Source organism: Girardinichthys multiradiatus, chromosome 22 (genome assembly GCF_021462225.1).
Source record: "Girardinichthys multiradiatus isolate DD_20200921_A chromosome 22, DD_fGirMul_XY1, whole genome shotgun sequence".
Lineage (NCBI taxonomy): Eukaryota > Metazoa > Chordata > Actinopteri > Cyprinodontiformes > Goodeidae > Girardinichthys > Girardinichthys multiradiatus.
Window position 1 is genome coordinate 24,557,604 of NC_061814.1, and position 19,990 is coordinate 24,577,593.

A 19,990-nucleotide genomic window follows, 5' to 3' on the forward strand; every position below is an offset into this window, starting at 1 on the left:
AAGAATCTGAGGAGTAGTATTTTGTGCATAAAAGTTGTCTCATGTATCGCATCAAAGAGTGTGAAGCACATTTTTCTGCTAGTGGCATGCACCTGTTGGCCCTCATTCTGCACTGTAACTCAATTATCATTCCTTTGTTCTTTAGACCAATTACCAAATGTTTTGACTTTTAAGAGTCAGGCATAAAGAGGTTTGAAGCCAGTGCCTGGCTAAAAATCTCTTCTATTAAGCTAGAAAGTGAAACCCCTTTTTGATCACAGATTCACATATTTAGTCAGTTTAGTAAACAATGTGTTTCTAAGAGTAAATATGGAGAACAGAATGCAAGGCAAACTGCAGAATCTCTCCAGGTGATTGTGAGAACAAAATGCATCATCACAGTTGCCTGCAGAGATTACCCAGTGAGCCTTTAGCTTCCTTGCCCGTGCCCTGTCTGTCATGTACAAGCTGCTCTGCGCTGGGCTCGTTATACATCCAGCAAGTCAATCGACAGCAGATGTCTTACAACAATCAGCATAAAGACAGCCCTGACCCTGCTCCCCACCGTTTCCCAAAAGGTCCTACGTTACCATGGAGATTAGGCCAAGGCACGTGCCTCATATTGTCGGGCCGTGTCCTCTGGGGTCAACGTGCACACCAGGTCAGAGGTCAGATGTCATTCTGGCGTCCCGCTCAGGTCACCCACTGACCAGCTTTCAGCCTCTGACCTTAACAAACACTGGAACAAATTGGAAGATTAAGAAAAATACCAAATGTTTATTAATAAACTAATCACTCAAAAATTAAGGAGCTCAGACACATTTAAGTCCTGAAACTGTTTCAGGACTGCTAAGTTTAGATTTTGCAGTGAAGTTGTGTGTTAAAAAATGATTCTGCACATTACTGTATGTCTCCCTCTTGTGGTGATGTATAAGCCTTTGTAATCAAACATTTTAGCTGAAATTACTAACATTTAAGGGAGATACAATACCTAGAAAATCAACAACAAGAACAGCAAAAAATGATCAGCTGATCTATGTATAGGAACTGATGTATAAACATTTTTACCTTTTCTAGTACTCATTAATTCTACTAGTTGTTTGTTTTATTGTTGGAAGACATGAGCCTCCAAACAATACAACTCTGACCCAAGTTTGTGTATCATTAACCAAACACCATCAGCTTTTTTTAATGTTTAACCGCCATGCTCCTACATTTTTTAAGGACGTCCCTTCCTAAAAGATGCATTCTCCGCCACTGAGCTGGAAGAATGTGGGGATATTCAGGTCATCGAGCTGCAAAAGTGTTGCTCGGGCAATGACAAAAGAAAAATCTTAAGTTTATTAAACGGAACAGGCTGACAGTCCACACTTTGTTAGGCAGTGAATGAGCAGAGTGGTTTTGACAGGCCTAACCTCTTAAGCTTCGGGTCCCACTGAGCCCGGCACAGCTAGAGCTAAATACCATCTGTCCCAACATCATGAGGCCCCCCCACCCACACACACACACCCCAACCTGTCCCCCAACATTTTAGGATAAACATATTAAAATTGCTAACTAATATAAAATATTTGACAAGTATTGTTGTGCTTTAATTAAAACGGGTGTCAAGGTTAAATAGCTGCAAAAATGGGACACTTTTCATTGTCCATTCCTGTCAGTTGTGTTCATTAAGATAAATAAGATTGTTAACAGACCATCTGCATTTGAACAATGCAACTGAAATTGCAATCACTATATAATTTCAAATAGTTGTTATTGACTTTTTTGTACTGAGATGCTTTCTCTTCCTCTCTGTATGCACCTGCAGCTCGGCTCAAAGGCATTTACTAGCTCTGCTGTGGGGTTCATTTACAATGAAAAGAGCTCAACAGCCTGAGCACTGAGAAAAGAGACAGTCCAGGAAAAAAAAATTGAAGCCACATCTGAATGGATAGTGATATCCAAGGAACAGAGGCTACTCTCATGTTTTGCTACAATCACTACACATAAAACCATACAAAGCAAGTATTTTCTTTTAAAAAGTGGATCCAAACTGTAAATTCCTTTTGAGCCAATATTTTATGTTTTTATCAGTTTTGATAAAAAAAAAATGTTCAGTTGCATTCTCTCTTGTTCTAAAACTATCACTCATTCGAAGTCATTCTGAATCAGAGTTTTAAGCTTTGCTGATTACCACAGACAATACCGAACTATAACTAAATAAATGAATAACAAAATGCATGGTATTTTTTTTTGCCTACATGGTCTTCTACAGTTAAGAAGAGCAGAGCAAACACCTTTCGTGCCCTTTAGCGTTTCCTTCAGCACTTCATTAGTCCTGAACATTCACTGTACAAGCAATTGTCCTCCTCTAACAAAAAGACTGACGCATTGTATCAGTTGGAAGTAAATTTATCAAAGGAGGCTGATACAATAGACAGAACAGCTCAAATTATGAAACACGTCTGTAAGGAGGCCTCCTGGGGAGCCATATTGTACTGTTTGTTGATGGTCCAGTTTGGATTCAGTGACATGTGGTGCAATTCAGACAGAAAATAATAGAGAGAATATTGCTGTACGTCCACAATATGAGTTTGAAAAAAGGTGGGTCAGGAGCTGTGTGAGAGCATGTGCAAGGCTTTAACATATAAGAATGCATGCTGGGAAACACACGCAACAAGAAGACCTTTCAGAGCTGCACAGTGGCTAAAAACAATTGGGATCTGCGTGAACTGATATGACATGTGTATTAGCCCCTGTCTTTCTGTTGGGAACCCTTCTGTGGAGAAAGAAATGCACAGGAGAAAAGGAGGGAAAGATAATGATGAGAAGGAGAAATAAAATCTTGGGTACTAAAACACATTAATCTGCAACAGTTTGAGCTTCACAATTGAATCTGAAGGGAGTTTATATAAAAATGAACCACATTGGGATTATATAAAAAAACATCAGTATTCCAGAAGGTTATAATGCATAATTTCATTGTTAAATCTCTATCAGAAATACCAGAATGGTAGAATGGTAACAAGTAACTTTCCACAGAAAATCTGGGAACCAATAGGAGAATCTGTTTAGGTGTGCAAAATAACTGAGATACACCCCATAAGCTTTTCCTGGCCAATGAGAACTATGCGACACAAAAAAGAAAAAAATATGCTGCATGATTTTGGACAGAAATATAAGTTTTGAATCCAATAAAAAGAACAAAAATATTAAATAAAAACTGAGTGATAAGAAGATTGCAACATTTCTGCATAAATGCAGATGTCCCTTACCCTAATCTGATTTTTATGAAACTCAAAATAAGAACACACAAGCTATCCGTTGGTGCAGTTATCGACGATTGATGCATTTAATGAACAGGGGAAGCAATGTGAAATTTTTCAGTATCTAAAGATCACAAATCAGAGTAGATCAAGGAAAAATTGTCCATTTCTGATCTCTGGTCGATTGATTGGTGCATCTTTAAAAATAATTAAATGCCTTTATTTATTTCAGCCTCTAAATTTAGAAGATATTTGCTGCTGTTGAACAGCATAATTAAATATCCAATGTTATCCAGTGGTCTGTAAGTTCTGCATTGTAAACTGCAGCCACCTTTTCTTGCCAGTCACTGGATATGAGTCTGGCTGCCATTAAGCCCCTGCACTGCAGTCTCGCATGGATCGGCCAAAGAAAAACCAGCCTATTCACTGTCCACACCACAATTACATCCCATCTCGGTTATTGGATGCATAATTCCTCAATACGTCTCTTCAATCTTATTTTACCTCCATGCATCCCAAATACACACACATACACATACGACTGACTGCAATTGTATTTTTATGTGCCACAGTGTATCAGCCGCCCGAGCAATTTTCTTCCATTTAAGGGTGAATTTATGTCTCATGTAAATGAGCGGTTTGTAGATTTAAGACCATCTGAGGATGGTCCCTTTCCCATTCAGCCTTTGGTCATCACCTTTACTTCACTTTCAGTTACTGAACAATGCCCCGCAGTCTCACCAACTTCCAGAGCTGGTCCAAGGCTGTTTGGGGCCCTGACCAAAACTCGATATGTTGGTTTTCCAACTACCATTAATCACAAAAGCTCAGCTTGCATCCCTTGTGTGTTTAACAGTTTATACATTGACATTTATCAGCCTAAAAATAGGTTGCCTTAGTTTCTATTGATCGCCACTTATTTTTTATTGCTGCAAATCTTTTTTTGGTTTTTCAGTTTTCTTTAATACAGTTATAAATCTCATTTTTTGGATCTCAGTGAAACCTGCACGTGAAACAACTGGAAAGGGCCCACCCCAGTAGGTTTAGGTTAAAATATTCCTCAACAAAATTATTTAACAAAAATATATAACAGTCTGACAACACAAATTTACATTTACAGATTTTAAGTATGACAAGTTTTAGCTTGCACCATCACCAATGGATGCCTCACTTATACTTGAAATTGTATTTATCTCTGTAAATCTTACGTCTTACTTTTTGTTTTTTGTTTTTTACTTTCTTTTTACTCATTGAGATTCCTTGTTGGTTTGTGGGCCCTAAACTACTTAGTTCACTCATTCCTTGGGCCGGCTCTGCCAACCCCTGCTTCTTACCTTGATAAGCAGGACTCAAGTGTTAGCTAAATGATAAATCAAACAATCTTGGCTCTTTTGGCTAAATTGTCCTAAGTAATTGGTTTGTGTGTTTTTTCTAAAATGTTCTGATCTTTTCTAGTACTCCTGTATACTTAATATTAAGGATCAGTAACAGACACACAAAAACAAATTATAATGCCGTTTGTTAAATTCATCTATATGTTCATGTTGTGTTATTTTTCCATCCAAAAAACCAAAACAAATGCAAAAATGTAGACAGAAAAACGTTTAAAGCTAACTTTGGCAAACGTTTCCTCACTGTTTAATTGATCTGGAATAGAGAGTCAAACAGATCATCTGTTGTGACCCACAGTGTGTGATATTATCTACATAAATAATGTATATTGAAATAGAATCACTAATGTTACCAATGATTATCAATGTATTAATATTTGTTTTAATAGAGTGCATGAATCCATTTTGATCCAGAAACACATCTAAGAAAAAATCCAAACCCAATATTTATCAGAACCCATCCCTTATGTGCTGGCTGCGTCAAGGTTTTCAGTTTGTAATCCTATATGTTTATGAAGTGTGTAAAGAGAGATTTTTTAATATTTCTCCTGATGTCTGTTTTTATGTCAAAGTATAAAATTATTGACAGAACATTCCAATTAGGTTCATGTTTCACAGGGAGTTATTGGTTGCTTCATTGTCCACATCACAACAAGCAGTGACCTTTACAAAGAGCATTTCTAAGTAGGTTCCTGCATAACTTCAATGAAAGGCTATCAGAAGACGGGTTTCATTCCTTCATCTGAAACAAAACTATACGTTTAAACCAACACATTTTGGTGCTCTATTTGGAAATGTGTTCAAATAAAATCAACTTAATGTAATCACAATTATTGGAAAGCTTGACAGCATGTTTTCTTCTACACGTATATCAGCAGCCGTTAATTTTTAGGAGATAAGGGTGACGTGAACCTTTCAGCTGGTCAAACTTATTCGATAAACAAGACCTTGACCAAATGACTGATTGCTTAATCTTAACACGACAAGCAGTCCACCAGCTGCTTATCACCAGCGCACTTCCAAACTGTTCACCACCACTGTGAAAGGCATTCAGTTAAGCCTGTAATTATTCCCACCCCTGACAGATTTAGATTTAAAATTATATTTAAATCAGAAGGGATCTCTCGAAAGATAATAAAACAATGTAAGAGGTGCATTAAGTCATATTGCTTTAAGTCATAATTTCTTTAAAAAAAATTGTATGTTGAAAATTATTTAACCATTTTAATAATCAGTGGCAAAAATCTTTATTGCAGTGAAACCCCTCTTATAATTGCTCAACAGAATTTTGCATGTTTCCACTGATATTTTGACGATTTATCTTTGGAAAGGAGCAACAATTCTTTTAGGTTGGAAGAACTCCTTGCCATCACCCTAATCTTTGGCTTCTCTGCACATATTCTCTATCAAATTCAAGCTGGGACACTGAAACTTTAACATTATTTCCAGTCAGAAGACGCTGGTTGGTAAAATTTAAAGATTACTTTAAATCTGCCAGTGGTATGAATAACTTTAGGCTTAACTGTTGGAAGTTCAGCAGGCGCCTGACCCTGTCTTACCGAAGACGCATGGTTTTTTTGCTCATAAGCAGCGCTCAATATGGAGGGGGTAACTAACTCAACAGACATTGGTTAGATTAATGAAATATATTTAAACATTTTTGCGGGATAAAATGTATCTATCCAAAACAAAGCAGGATGTGCATATTGATTGGCGAACATGTGAACTAAAAAGACTGGAATCTTAAAGGGAAATAAAATGTTAAGATGATGAGGTAAAAAATGGCCAACAATACTTAAAGTGACAATAAGACTTTAATAGAGGTTTGCTCTATTAAACAGTTGAAACACACCCTACACATTATATATGATATATTTTATTGTCATTTCAAAATAGTGCTACAGCTACAAACGTTAACCTTTTACCGAAATTAGGGAAAGGCATCATAAAAAACGGTTTGAAATGCATTCTATTATATTTATTAAACATGCATATTAAACTGTAAAAGTCTGATTTGCATGATTTGTGGTCAAAGTTTACCACAGAAGTCCACCCCAAATGAATAGTGTTGCAGGCAAAGTGCTGCCTAATCCCAGATCTGGGAGAAGACTTGAGGGACCAGCAAAAAGAGCAAGGCAGCTTACATTACTGATTGATGGTCTCTGTCTGTGCAATAGCTGACTGAGCAACATGTACACTTTTCTTATTCACACATGTAATGGCTCACCCACATCCTTTATAGGGTGCGTGTCCTCAAATATATGCACCTTAACCCATTGAATGCTATGTGTAGGTGCAGGACGGAATGGGCTAGGATTAGTGTTGGTTAATTCGGCCGATGGACATACCATACTTTAGCGCCAACTTGGTGCAGAGAATGACCTGGAGTCTCCGCTTTCCTTCCCCTGTTTTCTCAACCATCCTCTTTCTGCCATCACTGTTAAAAGATTAAATAAAACAAAAAACATCAAATGTACAATCATACTTTGTTGATCTATAGTTAAACAATACTGCATAGTGTAGGAACACTTTTCTCACAATCCTTGATCCTGTCACGTCTCTAGTCCGGTGCCACGGCATGTCTGATCTGGCCCTCAGCCAGGCTGGGCTGGACTGGGCTGGTCGCCACCAAGGCCCCAGCAGCCTAGCAGGCAGGGCTAGCTTAATGCTGACACATCGCTAACATCAACCAGGGAGGAGACCACTGGATGATGCTGAAACATCAGCACGCCATCATTTCAGAAACGAGAGGAAAAGATTACAATTTGGTCACAAAATGGTTAAATTTAAGAAAATGTCACAATTGTGTTTAACTATCTTTTTTTTAGCAGCGTCAGGTTTGCAGGGGGAAAAAAATGGAAATGCACAAAAAAGGCCACACCCCTTTACATAAGCCCATGCTCCTTCAAATCAAGCAGCTATAACTGCTTTTCTAAATTAGAAGGCGTGCCAAAATAATGATATCCTCCTTATTCTGAGAGATTGGTTTAGCTTAGTTGTTAGTAACATTGTTTTGCCCAGAAAGACAAGAGAACAAAAAATATTTTTACAAGTTGAATCAATGAAAAGATATGGTGGTTTCTGGACTCAGCAAACCAATACTTGACTGCCAGAGTTATACCCACGTCATCATATAAAGGAAAGAAAGGCAAAAAATATGCATATCATGCATCAATACGAGGTTAAAAATGTTTACAGAAATTTAAAAGCGCACCATTGTCTTATATAGCTGCACTTAAAACTGGACCTCTTAAAAACACCTATGCAGTTTTGTCCACGTTATATGATATCACTGGCTTCTGTTGGTGCTTACCAAACAATGCAAATGAGATTAGCAGAGTGGAGCATGTTATCGATATGATATGCACAGATATAACCAGGAGTGCCACTGATTGATGATGCAAACCTTCTCCTACAGCCTTGTTTGTGACCTCTGACTTCTCGTCCCTCGAGGGGTTAAACTTGTTACCCTTTGACTCATATGACCTCTTGTTTGAAAGGAGCAAGATGGAAGGATGACCACAGCTTGGGTCTTATTGGCCACTCTCTGACCATGCTGCGGCCACGGGGGCTGACCATCCGAAGCCCCTGTGGGATGTAACCCTGGGCCTGCCACACGCTTTGTGGAAAATATCATTAATAGGTCAATACTAGCCATAGAAAATTATATTTTAAAAAACAAGATGACAGAATGTTGATATCGTGTTTTGTAAAGGCCTGCAAACAGCGACACACTTTTTTAAAAGCATCAACTTTAAACAAATACTCCTTTAAATCTTGTTTACTAAAATGATGATCCATATCAGTGTTTGGCTGTGAATGAACAACTGCTGCAAACAAATTGGCAAAATATGTTGCTCATTCATGCGATTTCCTAAGTACTGGTTACAAATAAAATGCATCTTTGTGATCCCAGTTAAACAAGCATCGAACCCCCATACAATGGCCCATAAGATGTTCAAAATATAGCTTTTTTCCTAAATTCAGAACTAAAGATTCAACTTAATACAGAAGGCAAGTGTTTAAAAAGGGTGGTTTTAGTCACAATTTTAAACGAAAGTTGCATTTTACTCTGTGTCCATCCTGAGTAGAAATGGTTGTTCTGGGTGTCTGCCAGTGCACCACGTTACATATGAGACATGTGCTGATCTTCACACACGCACAGTATTAATTCCCAGTTTAGATATTTCTCCAAAAAACATGCAACTTAAACAAAAAAATACAAGATGTTACTCTGCATATATTAAATGTTACTTTTATATTTAAAAATTTGAATAAGAAATCTTTACTCTATTAGGAATCTATTTGTAAAAACATTTAATAAAACACATTTCTCTCTGTAAAGATGTATTTGGTTATTGGATTTAATTTGATTGAGAACCTTCAATCTAACATAATAAAATTGCATATAGAGGGCGTACGTAATGCGCTTTGCTTTCTCCACCCCTAAGAGTGCCAATAAAAATGAAACTCAAGGCTAAATAGTGCAACAAGCAGCCAGATCGCTAACCTTTACAATAAAGGTTTTTTAAAAATGCAGTGGATGGTGGTCAAATGAAAACCTTATAGAGTTGTACCTACAGGAGCCCACTCTGCTGAAGTTGTCAGACCTGCGGCTACAGTAGAGCTTGTAAACAACTGTAAGAGCACACATTCAACCTCACACTGCTGCACATGCAACCTCACATAAGCGGGAAAGGCTCGGGGTTTACTCTGAGAGAGAAATCGTCCATCAAAATAAACAAGAAAATAAAAGAGCAAATTGTACAGTATCCTGATTCTGAATAAAATGTTGAAAAAAGAAGCAGAAATGATTCAGTACCTTCTGGAGCATCCTGGCCTTGAGAGAAGGGTGGGACACCTGCAGAACCTCGCGTGGAGTATCTAGAGCTGCTCATCGACTGCTGCCTCATGGAGCAGAGTGTGTGTGTGTGTGTGTGTGTGAGCCACAGGGAGAGGATGTGTGTGTGTGTCGCTGGCTGAGGGAGGGGATCCCACCATCCTCCTCCTTCTCTTCCTCCTCCTCCTCGGGACTATGCCTCCTTAACAGGATGGAGAGGTAGGTGGGGCCACTGCAATAAGCAAACACACACACATTTTTCTACGGTTGTTATGTCCTCACTTCCCTCACTCTTTCCCGCCTCCACACTTCCATCTCCCTGTCTCTTTGCAAGACTTCCTCTCCCTTGCAGACATGCTCGTGCTCCTCTTGCCTCGTGTTTCTCCATGAATCTGTCGGACTCTTCCACTCTCCTTCTACCTTTTCATCCCTCGCCTCCTAACCCCTCCTTGTCCACTGGGTCATCGTAGTAACATGCTCTCATTAATCTGGTGGGGAGATAGGGACATATGCTGTTTTTTCTTGAGGGGAAGGGGCGGGGGGGGGGGCTGGTGTTCCACAAACTCTTGGTGCTTGTTGTGTGCTTGTTGGTCTTTGGTCACATAATACCACAGCAGAGCTATGAGATTAAGCGGGATGGTCAGAGAGCATGGTGTGATGGAGGGATGAGAAGAAAGGAGGGGTGGTGGCACAGACAACAGCAGCAAAACGATTCAACTCTAAACCACTCACCCTCCTTCGCTTCCTTTCATTCATCCATTCAACCACCAAACACATGTCCCATCTGATGCAGAGAGGAGCCATCCCTACATAAATCATTCTCTTATTCCAGCGGCCACACATTATATTCAAAGTATTGATTTTTTTCCTAACCCCCCTCCACACTGCTGCAGCACTGATTGCAAGAAAACCCTGCACACTGATCAAAAACAGGAAGTGGACCACAATGGGAGACAATGGGCTTTGGTAGCGATGCTGAAACGCAGCACATGCAATTGAAAAAGTTTAGGTAAAATGCAAAATTAAAATGTCAAAAGCTGTGAAAAATGCAATTTGCAACATTAATCTGTTACTGACAAAGCATCAGAGGTATTTTTATTTCCACTGTGTAAAATCATGACATGAACTCAGCAGGTTTTACTCTAGCTGAATAAACACACCTAAACTCCTGCATTTAAATTGAACCGTTTTTTATAATGAAGACTGACCATGAAATGAGCCAAACCTATGGTTACCATGGCAGCACAGCTGAGGACACTCTGAACCCTGACCCTGTACCTCTGTCTGAGCTCTGAAGCGGTGACCAAACCGAGGGTCCTTCAAAAAGAGGGTCAGGAGGGGTCAAATGGTAATGACCTCTCTCTGATTACGCAACACTGCCATATAAATCTCTTCCAAATAGCATCTGAGCATTATTTATCCTAATCAGAGCAGAGCACCTTTAAAGGTGCTCCTTCATTGCCAGTTACCATACGTCACCAAAGTATTCACACCCCTTGAAGTTTCCCACATTCTGTCACATTATGTATTTTATTAGGATTTTATGTGATAGGCAACACAAAGAATGACATATTTTTAAGGTGAAGGGACAATGATGCATGATTTTAAAAATCTTTGTAAAACTAATAAAATCCGAAAAGTATGTCATTCATTTGTATTTAGCACCCCTCAATCAGACTATTATGGAATTACTGCAAATATAGCTACAAGTCTTGGGGTATGTTTTACCACATCATGAGACTGATATGTATGCCAATTCTCCTTTGCAAAATAGACAGATAGGATTTACAGCCAAACTTTGACCATTCCAACAAATAAATAAGCTGCGATTGAAACAATTTCGTTGTAGCTCTGAATGGTTGCCTTTCTGAAAGGGAGCCTCTGCCCTCTGTCTCAAGTCTTTTGCAGTCTCTGACTGTTTTTCTTCTAGGATTGCCTCCATCCTGCTTCACATCAACTCTGATCAGTTTCCCTGACTCGGTCATCTCCACAGCATGATGCTGCCACTACCAAATAGACTAAGCCTACAATGCTTTTTTTCTTTAAACTTTATTTAACCAAATAGTTCTAGTTCCATTGAAACCAAAATCTCTTTTACATGTGCAACCTCTTCAATAAGTCAGTGAAATAGACAGATTAGGAACAATTAATTAAAATGGTAAATGAAATATCAATAATTAGGAAATATAAACACAGGTAATTATAAAATCCAGTCTTTGCGACCAGAGTAACATTTAAAAACTCAGGCTGTGCTCAATGGACTAACACTTTCTGTCATTTAAAATCGAGCAAAACAATTCAAGTCAGATGAATTCAGACCAATTTTAGTTTAGTTTGTTAAGAACTCCAAGCAAAAGGAGCAGCAAAACTAAACGTTCTGCTCCCCAATTCAGTCTGAACTCCAGGATAAATCAATGTTTAAATACCACAAGAATGCAATTCATAAAGGCCATTGGTTCTGTGTAGCAAACATCATAAATAAGGTGGAACCAAGCCAAGAAGGGCCTTATAAACTGGTTCCATCAAGGGAGTTTGCATACTCAGAGAAGGTCACTTAACTTTGACTTACAAACCACAATGATGGGTGAGGCATCTGCAACCTGTCATAAAAATCATAGTACAGGGTAATACTGCAGTGGTGTTCAATGTGAAGCTCGAGGGCCATTTGTGTACCTCAGAATCCTGCAAGCACAGTTCAAGAATGTTACAGATTTGTCCCAAAAGCACAGGCAGTTGAGTGTTTTACATGCAGACCCAAAATGTTCAATTTTGGTCTCATCTAACCAGTTTTTGAGTCTTGTGTGTTTACTGCATTCCCTGCATTTTTTGTGCCAAACTGCAAATGAGTCTTTTTATTCTTCCTTTCAACATTTGTCTTCATGCTTTTTAAAACCCTTCGTAGTACTTTTTACAACTGACTTCTAAGTTTGACTGGCCTACACTAGGACTTCATCTTGCGTTAAAAAAAAAGAGGTCAGCGAGCATGGGTCTTGATTGGCCTTCTGACATCAGTTCAAACAGCAACACATATTAAAGGCTGGAGATACATATTTCAACCGAAAATGTTTTGCGAGCAAGAGACAGTAGAAACGTGCTTCCTGTAAAGGTGGATTTGCCTTTACAGGGAATGCCTCTGATGAGTCAGCAAAACATTTTGATGGTTTGATGAAAGGCTCCAAATATAAAATCTTAACATTAACTGCCTGTAACATAATAAACTGTAAGACAATGTGAAGGAATACAGTTGAAAAGGGTCTCAAGAGACAGTGGAGTCGGTCTTTTAGGAAGGATGACACTGTCTTGAGGAGGAGAAACTGGGTTGGAAGAGATGGGGGGGGGGGGGGATGGGAGAGACAGATGAAGGGGTGGAGGGACTGATCAGAGGGGTGCCAGACACAAAGAGGCCAGGCTATGGCCAGTGGCACGCGATGGGCAGATTAATCAGCGTTTCCTCCCCTAACTGAAGCATTAGGACACCTGACTGAGTCCCGCCAATGGCAGCCAGCCAAGGATTTGTAGGGTGGTGGGAGGGAAGACACGCTGGGGCTCGCCTTTCAGCACTCAGGCTCTGCAACAACAAAAAAAAGGGTGGGGTGATGTTCGCTGGGGGGAAAAAAACTAGAGGGAGATAGGACTGGTGGCTTGGAGTTGGGAGGATAGGGGGGCTACAAGCCTTACCCCTTACCATCTGCTGCCCGGGCTAAGTAAGGACAGGGGCAGGGCCCAAGTGTGGAGCAGGGTGGAGTATGAGAGCGTGTGCAGAGAAAACACATGTGTATCTGCATGCACGCACCTGTTAGTATGTCAGTGGGTGGGTGAGTGGAATGGCAGATGGACAGGGCAAACTCCTGGCACTGCAGCTTCCATTTTGGCCATGTCACGTCACCCCGCAACATTCCTAACTCCTGCTTGTTAAAACACAGTGTGAGCCAATTCTTTATGTTTTGCTCAGTTTGATTAAGACATCTACAATTAGACGTTTCGTAACGGGTGAGAGGGTGGGTGAACCGTTTAACTGGGGAGAGCTCTCTGCAATCAAAGCCAAACAGACGCAGCCCTTTCGGCCCCCACGCCACTTTGTCATTCCCATTCCCATTTACAGAAATTTGCAGGTGAATTTAAGCTCTTATTACTGGCAGGCAAACAACTGGTGACCTAAATTAATCACACCTATTGATGCGTCATTTTATCATCCTTAGCAGCTTCACTTGTTTTGTTTACTTCTGTCCATTCACCCCCACCAGGGAGCGGTTCATGCTGCCCCTGTTTAAAATAAAGGGGATCAGAGGAACAGACAGTTCAGTCTCGTTTAACAGTAATCTGAAAATTCCTGTAATCCTCCACACAGAGCCCTTCTGGAGAGCGTGGTTGGAGCATTGAGAGGTGTAACCTCGTCTCAGTTAAGCGGCCATGTGTCTGACACACAAGCAGAGCTTTACAGCTGACAGGACACACACTGGGACACTGGGACATGAGGCACAGTAATGCTTCCTCAATCACTTCCAGGAATGAATACACCTTTTTATTTTGTTACAGTGCAGGTTGAGTCCAGTGCTTATTTATCTCAGTAAAATAAGTGCTATTGATGAGAGCACCTAAATGCAATTTATTCTAACAAAAGTAATGGGGAATTTGATAAACATTTCTCCATGATCATTTAATTAAAACATCAGCAGCAATACAAAAGAATGACAATAACAAATTGTTGTGTCCCTTAAATCATATTCATGATCAAAAAATACACAACCATGGCAAGTCTTTTGTGTAAAACATAGATAGCCTTGACATCAGTTGTTACATTTGTCTACTACACCTCACCGGTAGGAACAGATGTCTTAATAGGGCTTAATGAGTAGCACAAAAGTCCAAAATAAAGGCTTTTTAACACACTGGCAGGAGCAGAATGCCCTATTTGTTGACCATAACAAACTAGCTAAAAACTACAGCAGATTTCAAAGTTTAAACACCCTTGTCTAATCATGATAAATCATTTTGATTTATTTCTGCTTTTAAAATGACATATATAGGCCTACCCTTCAAATCAAAATAGTCTAAGTTAGTGAAATGATGACTAAAAACTGAAAATTGGCCTGTGCATGTGTATCCACCCCCATTGCTATAAAGCCCCCAAAAGGTTCTGGTGCAAAAATTACCATTACAAGTCACATAATTAGTGAAATGAAGTCCACATGTGTGCAATCTAAGTGTCACATGATCTGTCAGTATAAACACACCATTTCTGAAATGCCCCAGAGACACCGATAAGCAAGAGGCATCACACCCTGAAGACCAGGTAGCTCTCCAAAAAATATCCAACTCTTTGATTTTCCCCCAGAGCTCCATCGAATCTATCATCTTCAAATGTAGAGCACATGGTACCACAACAAACCAAAGGTAGCCCTGAAGGAGTTGCAGAGTTTCACAGCACAGACTGTAGTATCTGTCCATAGGACCACAATATGCTGTATGACAGGGTATGTAGATAATATGGAAGTAAACTTACAGATAAATACATAAATGTAATGGTGCAAACTCTCAAACAATCCATTTTAATTCCATGCTGTTCAGCAACGAAACATAAAAAATGCTAAGGGGTGTAAATTCTTTTGCAAGGCAATGTACGTTTGATTTAAAATTTTCAAAACAAAAAAGGTGCAATGATGTGGTTGCATAAGCACACACAACCACGTTTTATGCACCTTTGGATCCAGTTTCAACATTTAATCTTCTTGAGGACACTTCTTGCCATCAATTATACTGAACTCCATGAAGCAGAAATAAAGTTCAGTTGTCCTATTAGGATTTTCCTGACATTTACTCATTTGCATCCTTCACCCAAAGCCGGAGTTTGTTCGGAATTTTTCCAAAACGGGTGAAATAACAAGACAGAAACTGTTCAGGGAGGCTATCAAGAGCCTGACATTAACACTGAAGGAGCATCAGAAATTTCTGCCAAGTAATGTTTGTGTTCCACATGTGACACCAATGCCACATATGTTCCTTTAATTTTAGACTAAGATTAAGGGTTGTAAGATAGAAACACATTTTCTTCTACAGACAACATCCAGGCCTGGCAAAAATATTCTACAACCTTGTGGGAAAATGTGTCATGGTCTGGTAAAGACAAAATAATTTTTTGGGCCACAATTTCCAAAGGTTTGGTATAAACCAACACTACGCATCCGCAAATGAAGATTATACCTACAATAATACATGATGGTAGTAGCATCGTGATCTTGGCTTGCCTTTGTACAAATGAGGCTAAGGTTTTTGTCAAAGTAAAGGAAATTATGGACAATTCCAAACATCAGTTGTCTGCTAAAAAGCTGAAGATGAAGAATGGTTTAATTTTTCATCATCTCTATGAGTCCAAGCCTACATCCAAATTATCACAAAAATTGGCTGCACTTGAAAATAATCTAAGTTTGAAATTGGCCAAGACAGAGTCTGTGGACCAGAGATGCCCTCAGTCTGAACAGGAGATCTTCTGCAAGGCACAGTGGGTTCATGTCACCAGATTAAAATGGATGTACATTTTTTTATCCTTTGGGAGATGCTTGTGTCATTTCAGATCATAAACAAATGTCCTAGTTGAATGAAACTCATTTAAAATCTAAATTTGCCAGGGATATTAATACATTTGGTCTTAATTGTAACTTTCACTTGAAGCCTTAAAAATATTTTATTGCTGTAGTCAGGAATGCTTTTTTTATTTTACAGTTTTGGTGGCCCTTATAAGCAAGATATTTCCAGCACTAAACTCAGCACTTCAGTGAAGGCAAAACCTTTTAACTTTACTCTACATATGTGTTTTATTATAATTATTTTTTTGATAATACTTTTTTGAGTTTTCTGACTGGCTACTGGTCCTTCGTTTTCTTTTAATTGTACTGCTGTGAGGAATCTTGCTGTAGTTTTTGATAACTTTTTTAAATTTGATAAACAGGTTAGTGCAGTAGTCCAGTCTAGCTTTTATTATTTGAGGTTAATCAGCAAAATCAAACCCTATTTGCCTTCTGGTGGCCTTAAAAGGGTGATACATGCTTTTACAACATCTCGACTAAACTACTGCAGCTCTCTTTATGCTGGGTTGGACGACTCCCTTCCATGTCGCCTGCAGCTGGTCCAAAATGCTGCAGCCTGTCTGCTAACAGGTAATAAGAGACGTGAGCACATTTTCCTCCTTGCACTGGTTGCCTGAATGTTTTAGGGTTCATTTTAAGATTTTTATTTAGTTTTTTAAATACCTAAACAGTCTAGCTCCTTCTTATTTAACAGAGCTACTGCACCAAAACGTTCCCAGGAGAAGTCTGGGGCCAGAACTGTTGCTGTTAGTCGTTCCTAGGGCTCCTCTTGCGACCCGAGGAGACAAAGCCTTTTCTGCTGTTGCTCCCAAACTCTGTAATAATCTTATTCTTACTGTAAGGATGGCCAGTACCTTGAATGATTTTAAGTCCTATTTAAAAACCTATCTTTTTAAGTGGGCTTTTAATTCCAGTTGAGCAGAACTATTATTAGTCTTTTATTTTATTTTACTTTCTGTTATTACTTAGCTTTTCTTTTTGGTTATTTGTGGTATTGTTGGTATGTGTGTCTTTTGATCATTTTTATATTTCTGTTTTCTTTTAATTAATGGTCCTGTGTAAAGCACCCTATAAATAAAGGTTGACTGATTGATAAAGAGCTGCAGACTCTTTATTTTAAACTGATTAAGACACAACTTGCAGCCAGGCAGTGCACCAATATGCTGTGTTAAGCTTGTGGAGATGGTCTCCTGCTGCAGAATCTCCAGGCTTGTGATGGTAGGTTGGTCAAAACAGGAAATACAGCAAAAAAAAGAAGACTTTCAGATAAGAGATGGAATATCTTCGAGACACAAGAGCATATGTCCAATTGTGCTTTATGGAATCATTTAGGAAATGCAGCAAAATGCTCAGCAAGCCCATCTGCAGAATACTTGGAAAGCTATTTGTTTTCTAAGAAGACAGCCCCTTCATATATGCAGTTATTGGATCAAAGTAAGAATGCCACATATGGGCATATGGATGTTTAATATCAGTTTTCACAAATCTAAAAAAACATTTTTGTAAAATAAGGAAAAACAAAAATATATATAAATTACATTTTAAGATTTTCTGTAAAATGTAATAAAAAGGATACCCCCACATTTATTCCTACTGAAAACAGCTAAAAACACTCAGGCATATCACTTAAGGTGCACAGGATGAGAACATTGTTTCTCAGCATTTTTAGGTTTGCCTGTTTAAAACTCAGACATTTAGTTTGGTTTTCTCCTGACTGCTCAAGAAGGGTCAGACAGCTTGGTGAGATACGCAGAACATTTAAAACAACTGCCAGCATGCAGAGGTCTGCTCGTCAAAACAAGTTCACCTTCAAAGCTCCTAAAAAGAGCAAAAAGTCTGAAATGTCATCATCAAACCTACATGCTGCTGTTAATATGGAAGAGCATGCCTGTACAACCAGAAAGAGACTAAACAAGTTTAGTTTCCATGAATGATGTGTTAGGAGGAAACCTTAGCTCTCTAGGAATATCATGAAGGCCAGGCTACAATGTGCCACAGAGAACACAGACAATGACCAGAACTTCTGGAATAATGTTCTTTGTACAGATTTTTTTGGACACCAGAGCAGAGGACAGGTTTGGGTATAAACCAAATTCAGCATTCTAGGTAAAGATCTTGTGTAGTAGCTTTAGTCATTAACTGAAGGAAAATGTATAGTAAAAAAAATCTAAACTTGAAAACGGTCTCTCACTCATGACTCTATAATACAAATTAACAAGACTCACATCCAACATTTGTTAATATTCCTATAAACGTACCCTTAACCCTGCTAAATGCAAGTATACAGTTACAAGAATGTATCATTTAAAATTTAACATCAGCAAGAAAGGGTTTATCAAAGAGGTCCACAAACTGGATAAAAACTAACTTATTGATTAATAAAAACTAGCTAAACCTTTCAGAACTGAAGTACTAGATTAAAAAAAAGACCACTTGGTTTAATCAAGCAAATATTTGAGAGTCTTCATAAGTGTAATGATTAATATAGATCAGCCAACAACCAAGCCGCTTCTCATAACATATATCCTGTGGCTGTCAAAAAGATTTTACTCATTTTTGAAATCGTCAGAATTATTAATTTGAGAACTAATGACTGTGAACAAAGATCATTGAAACAGCTGAATCAAACTGAAGTCCTTTCAAAAGTAGAACTTACAGCCGCGTTTAGCAGGAAATGAAAGAGTATTTCCACAGCCTCGAACCTTTGGAAACAGCAGCCTTTAGAAAACTACTCAGTATGGAGGCTAAAAGCACTCCAGTTTGCTGGGGAGCACAAAGAACCGAGCGTCTGATTTGGAGCAATAAAAAAAAAAGATCTAGATTTAACTTCTTGGATGCTGACTTTAGTATCAGCGTAACAAAGGTGGCAAATGAAGTGAATACTCTGTCACCTGTAAGATAGACAGGATTGTAAGCTTTGTCAGTAATTCCTAATATGATCTTTTGAGAGATAAATTATATATTTTTTACTCCTTTTTTAGGTCCTGAAGAGCAAATTCTTTCATGTAAACTGATCAAAAACAGATCGAGTTACATGAAAGACGTAGAATACACACGATAGACTTAAAACCCAGACTTTAATTTTGGTGCAGTTATTCAGTGGGGGAATAACATCGCAGCTGAGCAATGTATTGACAAACTCATCTGCGCTACAATTATTGGCACCCCAAACAATTCATGAAAAAATATATATAACAAGCATTTGTTAAATAACACTTTTAGGAAAAGGTGAATCAGTTTCTAAGAACTTATTTGTAATCCATAAATTCCTGTTTCCATGAGGTATGACACAGAAGCCATTTTCTCTTGTTCAGTCTTCAAAATGGGAACAACAATAAGACATTTCCTTCAAGTGTGGCAGATGTTTATGTCCTTCAGTCAGGAAATGGCTACAGGAAAACTGTTTCTTTCTTAAACTATCCATATCTGCAGTCAGAGAAAGATGTTGAAAAGTTTAAAATAACTGAAAAAGTGGCAAAGCTGAACTTGAAGGTTTATCTTTACACCACATAATGGTTAGTGATAAATTACAAAAAAAGAAAAAAAAAAAACAAGCTGACCAAAGGTTGTATGACGCCCCTAAGCAGAATTTAATTTAGGGGGGGTAAATTGTGCCCCCAGCTCAGAAGTAGCCAAAGTGATAAAATGAGCATCAAAACAAGGACTGTTAGGATAACAATAAATTTCTTAATGTTTCCATAGTCTGTACTGCATATGTCCTGGGTGAAGTCATGCTCTCTTGGGGCCACGGACCCTAAGCTCTAACCAAGTTTGCCTATACCTCAGACTGGTTTAGGTACGCGTAACCCATCTGCCATCTTGACTTAAATCTATAATTGCAAAAATGATCCAGTTTACACAAAGCATGGCTTTTTGAGGTTCTTATTGTAGGTTACCTTGAACAAAAATACACCTTCAAAGTATTTGCACAAACACATTTAACACAAC

General features: G+C 38.7%; 1 long non-coding RNA gene across 2 annotated transcripts; it reads right to left on the reverse strand.

Moving 5' to 3' along the window:
• Positions 1–595: 595 nt before the first annotated feature.
• LOC124859601 lies at positions 596–9,533 on the reverse strand. Of its 2 annotated transcripts, XR_007036157.1 has the most exons (4): positions 9,441–9,533; positions 7,157–7,332; positions 6,967–7,055; positions 596–718 (listed from the first exon to the last, which is right to left on the reverse strand). It is a non-coding gene; the product is annotated as an uncharacterized LOC124859601 (long non-coding RNA). The 2 variants fall into 2 exon arrangements; XR_007036156.1 differs by lacking the exon at positions 596–718 and having other exon boundaries at positions 6,475–7,055.
• Positions 9,534–19,990: the final 10,457 nt, after the last annotated feature.